The following is a 14,196-nucleotide window of genomic DNA, read 5'->3' as shown; positions in this document are numbered from 1 at the left end:
ACAAGCAGAGCACCTACTGCAGAACCAACTGCAATGTCTGCGTACGCACCTACAGATTGCCAAAGAGAAGCAGCGATCTCTGCAGGAAGAAAATCTGCAGGCTGCTAAAGAAATACAAGTGCTGCAGGAACGTCTGATTACCCAGTGTGTCCCCGCAAAGCAGCATGAGAAACTGAAGGTTATCCTGAGCATCACCAAAGTATCGCTAGAGGCCAAGCTTAGAGGCCAGGTGACACGGTACAAGAGGGAGCACAAGAAGGTCCAGAAACTGAGGCAAGCAGCTGCGGCCCGAACGAAAAAATCCGCAGAGCTCCAAAATATAATGAAGAATGCGTTAATGCACAATCAGAGCAAGCTCCAGAAACAGGATTCTCTCCCTGATGAGCTACACTTCTTAAAAAGGGAGAAAAGCAGCAGAGTTATTCAGAAATACTACAAAGCTATTGTCCAAGCAAGGTTGTAAAGAGAAATGTATCTGCGCAAACGCTCTGCCGCGCTCACCATACAGGCTGCCTACAGAGGAATGGAAACTCGTCGGCTAAATAGTCAGAATAAAGCCGCCTGCCTTCTCCAATCCATATGGAGAATGCAACGTCAAAGAAAGAATTATGAACATTTGAAGCAGTGTGTAATCTTACTCCAGTTAAATGTTACAGTAGGAAGTGTCTGCAGCAAAGATATGGCTGTGTGTAACATCAAAGTGTCACATTTAAAGTGTCAGTATAGTTAATTTTGGAGTTAATATCTCTGGATGTTTTCTTTCTATATCTTTAATCGTGGATGCATTCTGAATACCTGGACTAACATTCTGATTAATTTCTTCAAACAGGTATGTTTCTGTGAGCTGAATTCTCTTATCAGTTGCAACAGAATTTAAAATCGAATTAACTATTTGATATGTTTCTGTGAGTTGATTAGGCGACCCCCTTCCTTAATTGTTAGTCAAATGCATGTGATCGGAGTATTTAAGACAGTCTATCTTGGCTGTGAGCCATATGGCTGTGTGTAACATGAAAGTATCACATTTAAAGTCTGTAGAGTTAAGTTTGGAGTTGAAATTGGAGGTCAAGATTAGAGAAAGATCTGGACTCTGCACAACAACAACAACAACTTTGCTACTGTGAGAACTTGATTTCTAAATGCTATGATTATATGTACTCTTCTTATCCTCCAATAACTGGGAAGTCTCTCCTCCTGCATCTCACTATGCCCTCCCTATTGCTTTTTCTGTTTACTGTTTCCTCACTCCTTTGTGAATGTCTCAGTTCTCTCCAACTTCCCACTGCACCATTATTTATACACCTCTCTCACAACAACTTATTTACCCCTCAATAAAAAAAAAAACCACACAAATCCTCTATTCACACCCTCTTTCTACTCCTTCCTGCTGCTGGGGATCTCCCCTAAGCCTGAACCCAGACATACACACCTGCTCTCACCCAAGCCTCCCAGCCATCTCTTCCACTGTAAATTGAGTTAATTTTCTGATTTAATACCTTATTTGAACCTTAAAACTCACCCCACAAATCAAGCATCCCAATAGCCAGCCCTCATGGCTATTGTCCCGCACCCACAGTCACTCCTACCACCCATTGTGGCCAAGCACTGCCATCTACAGCACTTACTCCCTCACCTGCTGTCTCTGTAAGTCTCCCATCATACTACTTAGATTGTAAGCTCTTCGGGGAAGGGATTTCCTTTCTGATTGTCTGATTTTGCTGCGCTTATTGTATTATTATAATTCCCTGTACTGTATTCTTTGTGAAGCGCTGAGTAAACTTTTGGCGCTATACAAATAAAGACATACAATACTACTACAAAAGCTGCTGGTGTGATTCAATCCAGATATAGGTTCTACATTACAGCCAAGCAAGCTGTGTGTTGCTATAAGCGCACCCGCAATGCCATCTCAGTACTACCATCGGCTTTCCACACAAGTCAGGAAAGAAGAACCGAATTACGACTGGGAAGCGCAATACCAATACAGTCATGCTACTGTGGCCCCATGGCCCAAGCTATATTCCTCACAATGAAGATAGCCACTGGAAAGATACGGTCTTTGGCTAGATTGAGGCAGAACTGTTTCAGTGTTCACACCTCTACAGGTACAATACTAGGTAATTACCAAACTGAGATGCCACGGGAGTCGATCAGTATGGATAAAAACTCCACCCAGCTTGAACCACCGTGAATATGGCTAGAAACCCCGATGCATGGGGTCACCCTAAACTCAGGGAAGAAAGAATCGCCTGACACAGGGGAAAATACATGACCAAGTGGTACTTGGGAAAAGTCCTTCTCGAGTGACTGAAGAGTGCTGAGCTCAAGCATCTTCTTGAGGAGACATTACTGACCTGGAAAAAGGGCTCCAATCATCTCATTCGAGCCGCAGAGATATCTCGAGTGCGAGTGGAAGGATGGGCTTTAGCCATGGCAATCCTGAGCTTCCCACAAACAGGGGAGGTATGTAACAGGGACATAACCCTGTTTAAATAAAGCAGGCTCAGAGCTCTGTGAAACCAGCAGAGAGATAGTTGATTGCAGCCACTCAATTAACTAGTCTCCACCTGGATGTAAGGAGTGCTCATCACAAACAAGGTGTGACCACGAAGCCGAAGTGGGGATTTGATATAACACCAACCCACAGCCATGTGGGTGTGTCTGGAGTGTAGATTGGTCGTGGTAGCCGGGTCGGGTAGGAGAGTTCTGAATGGTCAATAATACTTACCGAGGTCGGTGTTGGAGATTAGCGGATCGTAGGAGGTACTTAGCCGTAGTCTGGATTGGAGAGAGGCGGATCGTCGTGGTACTTTGCTGAGGTCAGTATTGGAGAGGTGCGGATCGTCGAGACGCTTGCCGGGGTCAGGATGGAGAGGTACGGATGGTCGTACGTAGCCAAGGTCAGGAGAACAGAATAGTGGAGTCTGTAGGAAAAGCTAAGGTCAGGAACAAGGATCTGGAAGCACAACAAGACTGTGGAGGCAAGGCAGCAGTGAACACTTTGCTCATAGGAAGGTTTATGCTCAGCCAATTTGCAGTGTGGCAGCTGAGCATATAAAGGGAGATAGTCCAATGAGAGGAGAGCATACTCAGTAGTATGCCTGGCTGAGGTTGTCAGGAGAGAATCAGCACAGGTGTATACTTAGGCACAGGAATTGGGATGGTTCTGCGCGTGTGCGAGTGCTACGCATAGCGAGTGTGTGCTGCGTGACGGTGGCATCACTGCGTGAGTGTAGCCTGGAGGTGGGGACAGCATTTAGTGCAGAGTGTGGTCCGCACACACCCCTAGATGGAATGCTGGTATTCGCCAGTAGGCGAGATGTGCTGCAGGAGGCGGGAGAAGCGAAAAACCCGGTCGCGGGTTGTTGTAAGCGAGGAGCGCGCTGAGGATCATGGATCCTGACACTGGACTAATGAGAGCTCTGTAAAAAGCCTCATGTGAAACACAAGAGAGAGATTCCTTAGCTCACATTTGGGCTGACAGAAGGAGAGCAGAGAAGCCTGCACACAGACACTGCCTTGAGCACAAAGGCTGTGCTGAGATCAAGACACCCAGAGACCTATATTTCCTGGACACAGGGGACCCAGGAACCTGCCAGAGACTGACATGGAGGGACACCTGCTTAAGGTACCTCCTGAGACTTTGGGGTGATAGGCTGGTAATGGGAATATCCCTCCAGTCCTGCAGATAGGGTCTGGAGAAGTAAGTTAGCCCTTACACAGGGTTAGGCGTTTGTTATTTTGTTGTTTTTGTATGTTTTGCCTGGATAAAGGAACAGGCTCAATAAAGCCAAGATATCATTTCACACAAATCAGTGTTCATTATATGTACCTCGGCACACATCTCTTACAGAAGCCCTTAGAGAGAGCCCTGGATTACGCCACCGCTTGACCGGGAGGACGCGACTGCACTGGACAGATGGACGTCGCTGGATGATCATAACACCAACACTGATGAGTTCTGACAAGGGACACGTGCCTGACAAAGCACGTGGTTGCGAAACGCGTTGAGGTCACGAGAGGCAGCCCAGCGCAGTTACCCATTGGCTGGAACGCGATGACCAGGAAGAGCCAGCAGAGAGATTTGTTTGCCGTGTGGTCGTGCAGTCCGGACCATTCGCGTCCACACAGAGCATCCGCTGCCGCTTGCGGTTAGTACTCGTTCCCCTCATTTGGGATTTTAAATCAATGTACCTTAGAAATCCCATAGTGAATGTTAGTTTGACTATATTTTGATTTAAATGTGTGGTTTATTGTGCTTCACAGAAGCTTATATTGGGTTAGTATCCTCTCTGTGGGACTAGCCATGTATTACACATTTTGTCATTAATGTTATATGTTTTTTGATTGTGATTTGTCATTTGATAATTTTCTTTATATCATTTGATTTTGTGTTTTCGTGGTCCAGGTGACCTGATATTAAATATTTCATTTTACTAATCCGTGGTGCACTTGTCACGGGAGCCAGGCAATTACACCTTTATACCGGGATCATATCACTGATCAAAACCAAGAAGTAAAACAAATTTTTATTTATTCCACTGAAAGTGGGACTTAGAAAAATTCTCTCCTTCAAATTTCCGAAGTTGGCTCACTGACATCTCTCACAGAGAATCTTTGAATTTACCGCTGCTGTCTTGGCGCTTAGAATCTGAGGACCGGATTGGTTGCTGGGTTTTCTTATAGTATTTCAGATTAATTCATGAAATACTACAACCAATCCGAGCCTGGGAACTTTATAACCAGCCAATCAGAGGGCTGCCATTTTTCCAAAGCCAGGAAAGCGGTTTCTTCAGAATGCAACGAGGGCATGGGTGAGTTTGCCACCTTAGCCACTTGTTATTCAGAAGCCACCCGCTGGGTTAGGTGCCTCCAAGTCTGGGAAGGCAAATGCTGGCCGCGATAGCTGGCATTATTTCCCGGATGTGGGTACTCCACCTAACCATCCTGCCCAAACGGCTTCAACACCTCTGGCAGCATCTGTGATTTTGAAGTACGGACCTAGGGCAGACTCAGTGGCATCACAAATTGGTAGCCCACTAGCCCCCCTCGTAGAACCGTCTTTGAAAGTCCCAGCTTATAAGTATAATACATTTACAAACATTGCAGTTTAATAAAAATATACATTTTACTTAGACAAAGTCTTTAGGGCTATGGGGTTTTTGGGGGTTAGAATGGGACTATATACTTTTATTCCCACTACCCATATCCCACATCAACTGTAAACCTGAGTTAGACTGTAAAAACATTATAGCCACATTGGCTATTAAACATTTTATGAAACAAAAAAATATGTCCCATTTTTCTTCTAAGTCCTGAAGTGGAATGAAATTGCATCTTAGCTGCAATCTCAGAGCTGTAGCTCCGTCCCTTAAGGAAACCTAATTTTCTTTAGAACCAAAAAAACGCTTAGGCGCAGTCCCAGGGCTGTATCTCTTTCCTTTACTGAAACTTGGACTTAGGTTTCAGAAAACTTCTCTCAATTTAATATAGAGTTGGAGAAACCCCCAGAACCTCTAGACTGATTCGGGGGTACCTGGGCATATACTGGGGACCCCTTACTAACCTAGGGACCCTTGACTGTACCCGGGATACAAAAATCCCTATGCCCCCTTTTACCTTCCTGGTCTGTGCTGAAGCAGGGAAACCTGGCGGAGTCGCGTAACTGTTTTCAAGGGAGGATTTTGACCGGAGTGATGTGTCTATATGTCCCCGGGAATATGACCTGATTCATACATTTTTGGGGTAGCCAGCAACTCTGGACACCTGCTACATAGACACAATCTGACAACACTTTTACCGCAACCCCCCCCTTGAAACCCATAGCCTGAGAATCGCCACTGGTTAGCACTCCTGGAAAGGTAAAACACACAGAAAATCTTTATTGACATGTAATTACATTAATTGCAGGTACAATACACAGGTTGAAGAGCTGACCTTCTAAAACCTGACACAGGGCTCAGAGGTAACCAGCCGGGCATAATACCTGTATTTATGGCCTGGTTACCCCTTCACCGTCACAGCGCTTGTGTGCATTGTTTTTCTTTGTCATTTGGAGAACTCTCTAAGGAGTTCTCCATTTGTAGGAGTATGTGAGGTGTGGCTCCTAGCACGGACAGCTGCAAGCGGATTACACTGGTTTCAAGAGGACAGCGCGAGCGCAGAAACCTAACTTGTGACTTTTACTTACTAAGCCATTTACTCATGAGAAAGGCCAAAACGTCGATCTACTTGCTCAATAAATAAACTTTATTCAAATCCGAAGTGCCCTGCTTCTCCTTCACTTCTTTCGCTATATAAATAAAGACTTACACACACACACACACACACACACACACACACACACACACACACACACCTCTCTCTCTCTGTCCTCCCCCCCCATCACACACTCACCTCCCTCCACTCACCTCCCTCCCGCTCCACTCACCTCCCTCCCACTCCACTCACCTCCCTCCCGCTCCACTCACCTCCCTCCCGCTCCACTCACCTCCCTGCCAGGGAGCCTGCAGCTGCCAGGCGGCGCCTAAGATGGCGGCGGCCGGAAGGACCCCTTTCCTCCCTCGCGGAGTAACTAAGATGGCAGCGGCCTGAAGGAGAGGTGACGTGTGTGTGTGTGTGTGTCACTGTGTGTGTGTGTCTCACTGTGAGTGTGTGTAACACTGTGTGTTACACTGTGTGTGTGTGTGTGTCACTGTGTTTGTGTGTGTCTCACTGTGTGTGTGTGTGTGACACTGTGTGTTACACTGTGTGTGTGTGTGTGTGTGTGTGTGTGTGTGTGTGTGTGTGTGTGTGTGTGTGTGTGTGTGTGTGTGTGTGTGTGTGTGTGTGTGTGTGTGTGTGTGTGTGTGTGCTCCATAATTTTAAGCGTTAACTTTTCTGTCAAACTCCCCTTCATCAGGACAGAGCAAACAATAAGAGCATCTTCCATATTTCAAATATTTAGTAAATCCCGGTTTCAGCCGAGCCAGTTTATTCGCATTTTGGGCTACTCTGTGTCTATATCCCCTATTCTACCCACGAAGGAAGACCTCCCTCGCCCCCCCTGTAACCGGAGCAATGATCTCCGCAGCTCGTATGTACAGAAATCATAAAAACTACGAAGAAAAGGACGTGGCCGGCGCTCGGAAATCAGGGACATTTGGACGCGAACCGTCTCACCGCAACCATGTGTCCGCCGGCGTTCGGCTGCAGAGAGACCCTTCCACCACAGCCACTCCGCCACTGGACAATCAGCCGCCGGCCATTTCGTTAAGTTAATTTAAGGGTTCATTTCGCCATGAGGGTAAGAGGTTAAGGATTGAGGTTTTAGTGTACGCGGTTAAGTTTTTAGAATAGGGGATTAGGGTACGGTGCTTTAGGGCAGGGGGCGCAAAAAAATTTCCCTGAGCCCCCCTGCCGGATGTTGTCCTCTCCGCGCGCCCCCCTCCATCCTTACCTTGAGTCCCGGCGTCTGGGCTTCATGACGTCACGTTGCCATAGCAATGTGATGTCACATGATGCCGCTGCATCATTTGACGCGGCGTTGCCATTGCGACGCGTCTCCAAATGCCGGCTGAATCAAGTTAAGTATTGTTTGCAGAGGCCCTGCAGCACCCCCAGCACTTAATCTAAGCGCCTTAAGGAAGCGCGCGGGGTTTACCCCTGTCGGTAATCTCGCGCCCCCCTGGGCAGGGGATTCAAGAAAATTGTGATCCCGAACGGTGCGCTGATGAGCCAATCAGCGGCGGGAGCGGGAGCTGTCATCAGGCAGCTTCCTACTCAAGGTAGTGTGTGTGTGTGTGTTTTTTTTGTGGCAGAAGGGGGAGGGAGCTGCTTACCTTACAGCAGCCCGCAGCAGCTCCCTCCTGCAGCCCGAGCCCGTGGAGGGAGGGAGGGAGGGGGGGAGTAGAGGGTCCCTCCGCTCAAGCTACGCCCTCTCCCGCTCCCTACAGACCGCATATCGTGGTCTGTGTCTGTCAGTGCCCCGCCTGTCTGCAGTGCAGGCGCGCTGACTGAGGGAGCGGGGCCTTAGCCTTAGGGTAAAGGGGATTAGGGTAAAGGGGATTAGGGTAAAGGGAATTAGCTTTTTAGGGTAATGGGTAGTGTTAGTATTAGGGTTTTAGATTAGATGTTTTTAAGGTAAGGTGTAAGGTTAGGGGCTTACGTTGGTGGCGAAGTGGCCGGCAGAGAGATGTCCCTGCGGCGAGGTGAGTGGTGGCTAAACTCTGGCAGATTTTTGGTCGCGGCCTGTTCTAGCCCAGCTGGTGCTACCATGGCAGTATGTCCCAAGTCCTCTTTCCGAGCTCTTACTCAGGTATCAGCAAAGTAGTCCTACTAAATGTTCAGCAGAGTTTTACCCTGTAGACCAGGGTGGCCAACGGCTGAGTCACTGATTGAGCCACCTGTGCTGAAGCAGGGATATCCATGACACCTGACCTGTTGGTAGCCTTTGAGGACTGGATTTGGCCTCCCCTGCTGTAGACATTCTCCAGGCCTGAGTGGACTGTGCTGTTCTCTTGCCAGGGTAGCTAATTAACACACACACACCAGTACTGGGCTTCCTCGGAGATTCCAATAGCCACCGCAATTACCCTGCTCCCTGCCACACACCCCTATGTGAATACCTTGTCCTCGAGTCAGGAGTAGAGAGCGCAGGACAATCAGTTGTAGGACAATTTAACGGGACCGTTATTCCATTATACAGGCGGTCAAAACCCTGGTAAAGACCGTTGGGGGAGGCATTAGGAAACCTGAGGGAAAAGAAGCAGGAGGCGGAAACGTTGAAAAGAGAAGGTGTAAGGGAGACGAACATGGGGCAACGTGAAGAAAAAGAGAGTAAACTGTGTGGGGGTGAAATAATAAAGGAAAGAGAAGCGGGAGAAGAGTGAGATGATATAGAAAATAATGAAATCATTAGATAAAACATATAGAAAGCTAATTATAGACGTGTGTGTGTGTGTGTGTGTGTGTGTATACAGATTCATGGAATTAGATATATCCCCAGGCAGAAACATAGAGATATACGGATAGGTAGACAATAGGTAAGCATATATAATGTTAGCTAGTACATTGTTTATATAGAGTAGGGTACATAGCTAAGGAGGAAAGCATGTAGGTAGTCAGATGTAGAGATAATGAAATAGATACATAGTAAATATATATATATATATATATATATATATATATATATATATATATATATACATGTAGAGGTATCGGTACCGTGTTAGCCGAGCTTCAATAATCAAAAAATAAATAGATGATACCGTTCTGTGGCTAACGAAATGCTTTTATTTGTGTGAGCTTTTGAGATACACTGATCTCCTCTTCCGGCGATGTTACAAAGTATATATATATATATATACATACATATATACACACACGTAGATAGAATACAGTAGATTCCTATAACATGATGTTGCCACCACCATGCCTGACAGTTGGGATGGTGGTGACTGGGTGATGTGCAACGTTGAGCTTGCGTCAAACGTAACTTTTGGAATTTAGACCAAAAAGTTCAATTTTTGTCTAGTTTGACCACAAGACCTTTTCCCACATTTCCATGTCTTTTTGAATAATAGCTTCTTTCTGGCCACCCGTCCGGACAGCCCAGCTTTGTGTAGGGACTGGCTCATTGTTGATGCGAAAACACTGACTCATCCCCCAGTCAACACCATCCCACCTGTCAAGCAGATAACACATCATGTTATGGGGATGCTCAGGGCCGACAACAGAAATCATGGGGCCCAGGACAAATGAAAGGAGCAGCCCCTGCCCCCCGAACCCATAGCGTACCTACCACAAAAAATATTGTTTAGCGCGCAACTTTTACTTAACTGTTTTCTTATTGTGATACAGAAAAAAACATTACAATGCAACCTGTTTATTTTTATATTTTCAACAAAAGACAGGTGACTGCCTGCCTGGGTGGGTGACTGACTGACTGGGTGGGTGACTGACTGACTGGGTGGGTGACTTGACTGGGTGGGTAACTGACTGCCTCGACTGACTGACTGACTGCCTGGGTGGTTGACTGACTGCCTGGGTGGATGGTTGACTGACTGCCTGAGTGGGTGGTTGGGTGAGTGACTGATTGGGTGGGTGGATGAGTGACTGAGTGGGTGAGTGACTGGGTGGGTTGGTGACTGGGTGGGTGACTGAGTGACTGGGTGGATGGGTGACTGGGTTGACCGAGTAAGGCAGAATGAACCTAGGCGCTAACTAAAAAATCAGATCCAACAAAGTGACCCACATATGATGATACAAAGGATATATATTACCAACAGTGGGTGATAGGTGCCCCTACAAAGTGAAAAGGGGAGACCTATATGAATGAAGATCTCTTCTGCTTCAATCCCATTAGGGACTATCCAAGACCCTTAGCATAGAAAATAAAACAAGGAAAAGTGACTGAGTGACTGGGTGGGTGGGGGGTGGTTGGGTGACTGAGTGACTGAATGACTGCGTGGGTGGGTGGATGACTGAGTGACTGGGTGGGTAGGTGGGTGAGTGATTGGGTGGGTGGGTGACTGAGTGACTGGGTTGGTGGGTGAGTGACTTCACTGAGTGACTGCCTGGGTGGGTGAGTTGGGTGGGTGACTGGGTGGGTGGGTAAGTGACTGGGTGAGTGAGTGACTGAGTGGGTGGGTGCCTCGGTGGGTGACTGACCTTGACCGGGTGGGTGCTGCTTCCTGCTTCCTTGCCTGCCAGACGCAAGGTAGGCTCGGGGGCATGGGAGGTAGGTGGCTGGGGGCGGGCGAGACTGGTGGGCTAATTCCGCAGCTGCTGCCCGGGGCAGTAGACAGGCGCGTGGGGGGAAGATGGGTTGGCATGCATGGCCTCGCAACGGTGCTTCCCCTCTGTCCCATGTTGGGGGGAGGGGGCCACAGGCAGCAGGCCGGACACCTTGCTTTCCTACGCATGCGCGCTGGGACTTCGGCTCTGCGCATGTGCACGGGGAATTGCTAGAAAAAAAATTCTGACTTTTTTTTTTAATATATAACTGGCACGGCCGTGCAGGGGGCACGGCCACGCAGGGGACCCGGGTAGCTGGGTCCCCTGACTCACGGGGCCCGGGATGCCAACTGCGGCAGACCCTCCCTGTTGGTGGCCCTGGAGATGCCTCTCTTCAGCTTGTCAGGATATAGGGGAGAATGGATGGTCCAAAATACAGTCGAATCTTTGATGAAAACCTCTATGAGTCAGCCAAGACTCTGACACTGGGGAGGGAATTCACATTTCAGCAGGACAATGACACGAAGCACAAAGCTAAAGCCACACTGGAGTGGTTGAACAAGAAGAGAATGAATGTTCTTGAGTGGCCCAGTCACAATCCTGACTTGGACCCAATCGAACATGTATGACAAGACTTGAAGATTGCGGTCCATCAACGATCCCCAACAAACGTGAACTGGATTCTTTCCCCATGAAGAATGGGCAACAATTTCACCCATTCTACTGTGCAAAGCTAGTAGAGACCGATCCAAAAAGACTCATAGCAGCAATTGCTGCAAAGGGGGCTCCTACCAAGTACTGACTTAAGGGGCGGAATACTTATGCAAACAGTAAATTTAATCTGTACATTTCCTTAGCTGATATTTAACCTGCTCATATAACAGGGCTAAGTTTAACCCCTACAGCTTTGTAGCGTAGAATAAAAAGAAGTTTGCTTGAAAAACCGTGCTTACATTATCTGCAATTAAACAAAATGTGATATCATTGGTAGGGGGTGAATTCTTCTGAAAACCACTGTTATATATCTCATCATCTTCAGCCCTTGTCGATCCGCACACTAAACAAATATATACTCACACACACAGAAAAAAAATATATATATATATATATATACACACACACACACACAGAGAGAGGCCCCCCCACATTTTCCACATACAAACCGGTATACTTTATTTGCTATTTCTCAGTGTGGGATAGAGGAGCTCCCAAACAAGGGACCCAGTAATACGTACAATTTACTATAAGCAAAGATCATATTACCAATAAAATATATGTATTTTTCCTATATTTGTATATACTTTTATACACACAAAAGAGAAGTGGAGTTCAGTTAACACCACCCCAATTAGCCGATCATTAGCAGATAAGCCTTCAATCTCCCAGCTGCTTTAATTAGCTGACGGTTCAGCCACTGGCAGAAATAGGTGTGTGTGTGTATGTGTATTGTGTGTGAATTGTGTGTGTGTTTCTATGTGTGTGGCCAGTGGGGGATTGAGTGAGAGGAGGGAGGAGAGCAGAGTGATAGAGGGGGGTTGGGGGTGGAATGTATAAGAGAGAAGGGGGGGGGAGAGAGGAAGCGTGTAACATGGGGACAGGGGGATATAGTAATACCTGGGGGGGAGGAAAAAAGGAGGGTGAGAGAGCAAGGAGGTGAGAAAGAGGGTGCCTCGCAAGACCGCTGGGGGGGGGAGGGGGCAGTTGTAACTCTAGTCCTGGGCCCCGTGAAAGCTGTCGGTGGCCCTGTACCTGCTAAAGAGGTACAGTGGGAGAGTGAATACAGAGTGTGTGTGTATATGTATATATATATATATATATATATATATATATATATATATATATATATATATATATATATATATATATGTATATATATATATATATATATATATATATATATATATAAACTAGCTGAGAGACCCGGCGTTGCCCGTGAGTTAAATTTACCACTAGGAAAAGGTGGGGGGAGGGACAGTGGACAGGAGATGGGGAGGGGGGAGGAGCAGTGGACAGGAGGAGGGGAGGGATGGGGACAGTGGACAGGAGGGGACGGGGACAGTGGACAGGAGGGGATGGGGACAGTGGACAGGAGGGCTCGGGACAGTGGACAGGAGGGCTCGGGACAGTGGACAGGAGGGGACGGGACAGTGGAGGGGACGGGACAGGACAGTGGAGGGGACGGGACAGTGGACAGGAGGGGACGGGACAGTGGACAGGAGGGGACGGGACAGTGGACAGGAGGGGACAGGACAGTGGATAGGAGGGGACGGGACAGTGGACAGAAGGGGACGGGACAGTGGACAGGAGGGGGACAGTGGACAGGAGGGGACGGGGACAGTGGACAGGAGGGGGACAGTGGACAGGAGGGGGACAGTGGACAGGAGGGGGACAGTGGACAGGAGGGGGACAGTGAATAGGAGGGGGACAGTGGACAGGAGGGGGACGGGACAGTGGACAGGACAGGGGTGACACTGGACAGGAGGGGGGTGACACTGGACAGGAGGGGGGGACAGTGAACAGGAGGGGGGGAGAGTGGACAGGAGGGGGGGGAGAGTGGACAGGAGGGGGGGTGAGAGTGGACAGGAGGGGGGTGAGAGTGGACAGGAGGGGGGGTGAGAGGGGACAGGAGGGGGGGTGAGAGTGGACAGGAGGGGGGGTGAGAATGGACAGGAGGGGGGTGAGAGTGGACAGGAGGGGGGGGACAGTGGACAGGTGGGGGGGGGGCATTAGACAGGAGGGGGGGGAAGTGGACAGGAGGGGGGGGACAGTGGACAGGAGGGGTGGGACAGTGGACAGGAGGGGGGGGACAGTGAACAGGAGGGGGGGGACAGTGGACAGGAGGGGGGTTGGGTTTCTTAAAATTTACGGGTCCCTCCTCTCCACTCCCCCTGTATGTTTCTCCGCTCCCCCCTCTCTCTCCGCTCCTGCCCCCCCGTCCCCCCATGCGTAGCTCCGGTCCCCACCCTAGAGTGTCTGACACACACACAGTGTCACACACACACACACACACACACACACACACACACACACACACACACACAGTGTAACACACAGTGTCACACACACACACACAGTGAGACACACACAAACACAGTGACACACACACACACACAGTGTAACACACAGTGTTACACACACTCACAGTGAGACACACACACACAGTGACACACACACACACACACGTCACCTCTCCTTCAGGCCGCTGCCATCTTAGTTACTCCGCGAGGGAGGAAAGGGGTCCTTCCGGCCGCCGCCATCTTAGGCGCCGCCTGGCAGCTGCAGGCTCCCTGGCAGGGAGGTGAGTGGAGCGGGAGGGAGGTGAGTGGAGCGGGAGGGAGGTGAGTGGAGTGGGAGGGAGGTGAGTGGAGCGGGAGGGAGGTGAGTGGAGGGAGGTGAGTGGAGCGGGAGGGAGGTGAGTGGAGCGGGAGGGAGGCGAGTGGAGCGGAGGGGAGGCGGGGAGGTGAGTAGAGCACCGGGGAG

The 14,196-nt window shown here is 48.9% G+C and overlaps 1 protein-coding gene across 4 annotated transcripts in view; it reads right to left on the bottom strand.

Annotated features, from left to right (window-relative positions):
• TLR4 (toll like receptor 4) overlaps positions 1-14,196 on the bottom strand; it is a 44,156-nt gene that overhangs the window by 9,117 nt on the left and 20,843 nt on the right. Inside the window, exon 2 of one of the 4 annotated variants that reach the window (XM_075579442.1) lies at positions 2,729-2,924. The exons of the other annotated variants lie outside the window; for them this stretch is intronic. The gene's annotated coding sequence lies outside the window, so the exon portion shown is untranslated. The remainder of the gene's footprint in view (positions 1-2,728; positions 2,925-14,196) is intronic. 4 annotated transcript variants of the gene reach the window in all.

Source organism: Ascaphus truei, chromosome 21 (assembly GCF_040206685.1).
Source record: "Ascaphus truei isolate aAscTru1 chromosome 21, aAscTru1.hap1, whole genome shotgun sequence".
NCBI classification, from domain to species: Eukaryota; Metazoa; Chordata; class Amphibia; order Anura; family Ascaphidae; genus Ascaphus; species Ascaphus truei.
Note: the sequence above shows the minus strand (reverse complement) of the source record. Positions and strands in the feature narration are given on the sequence as shown.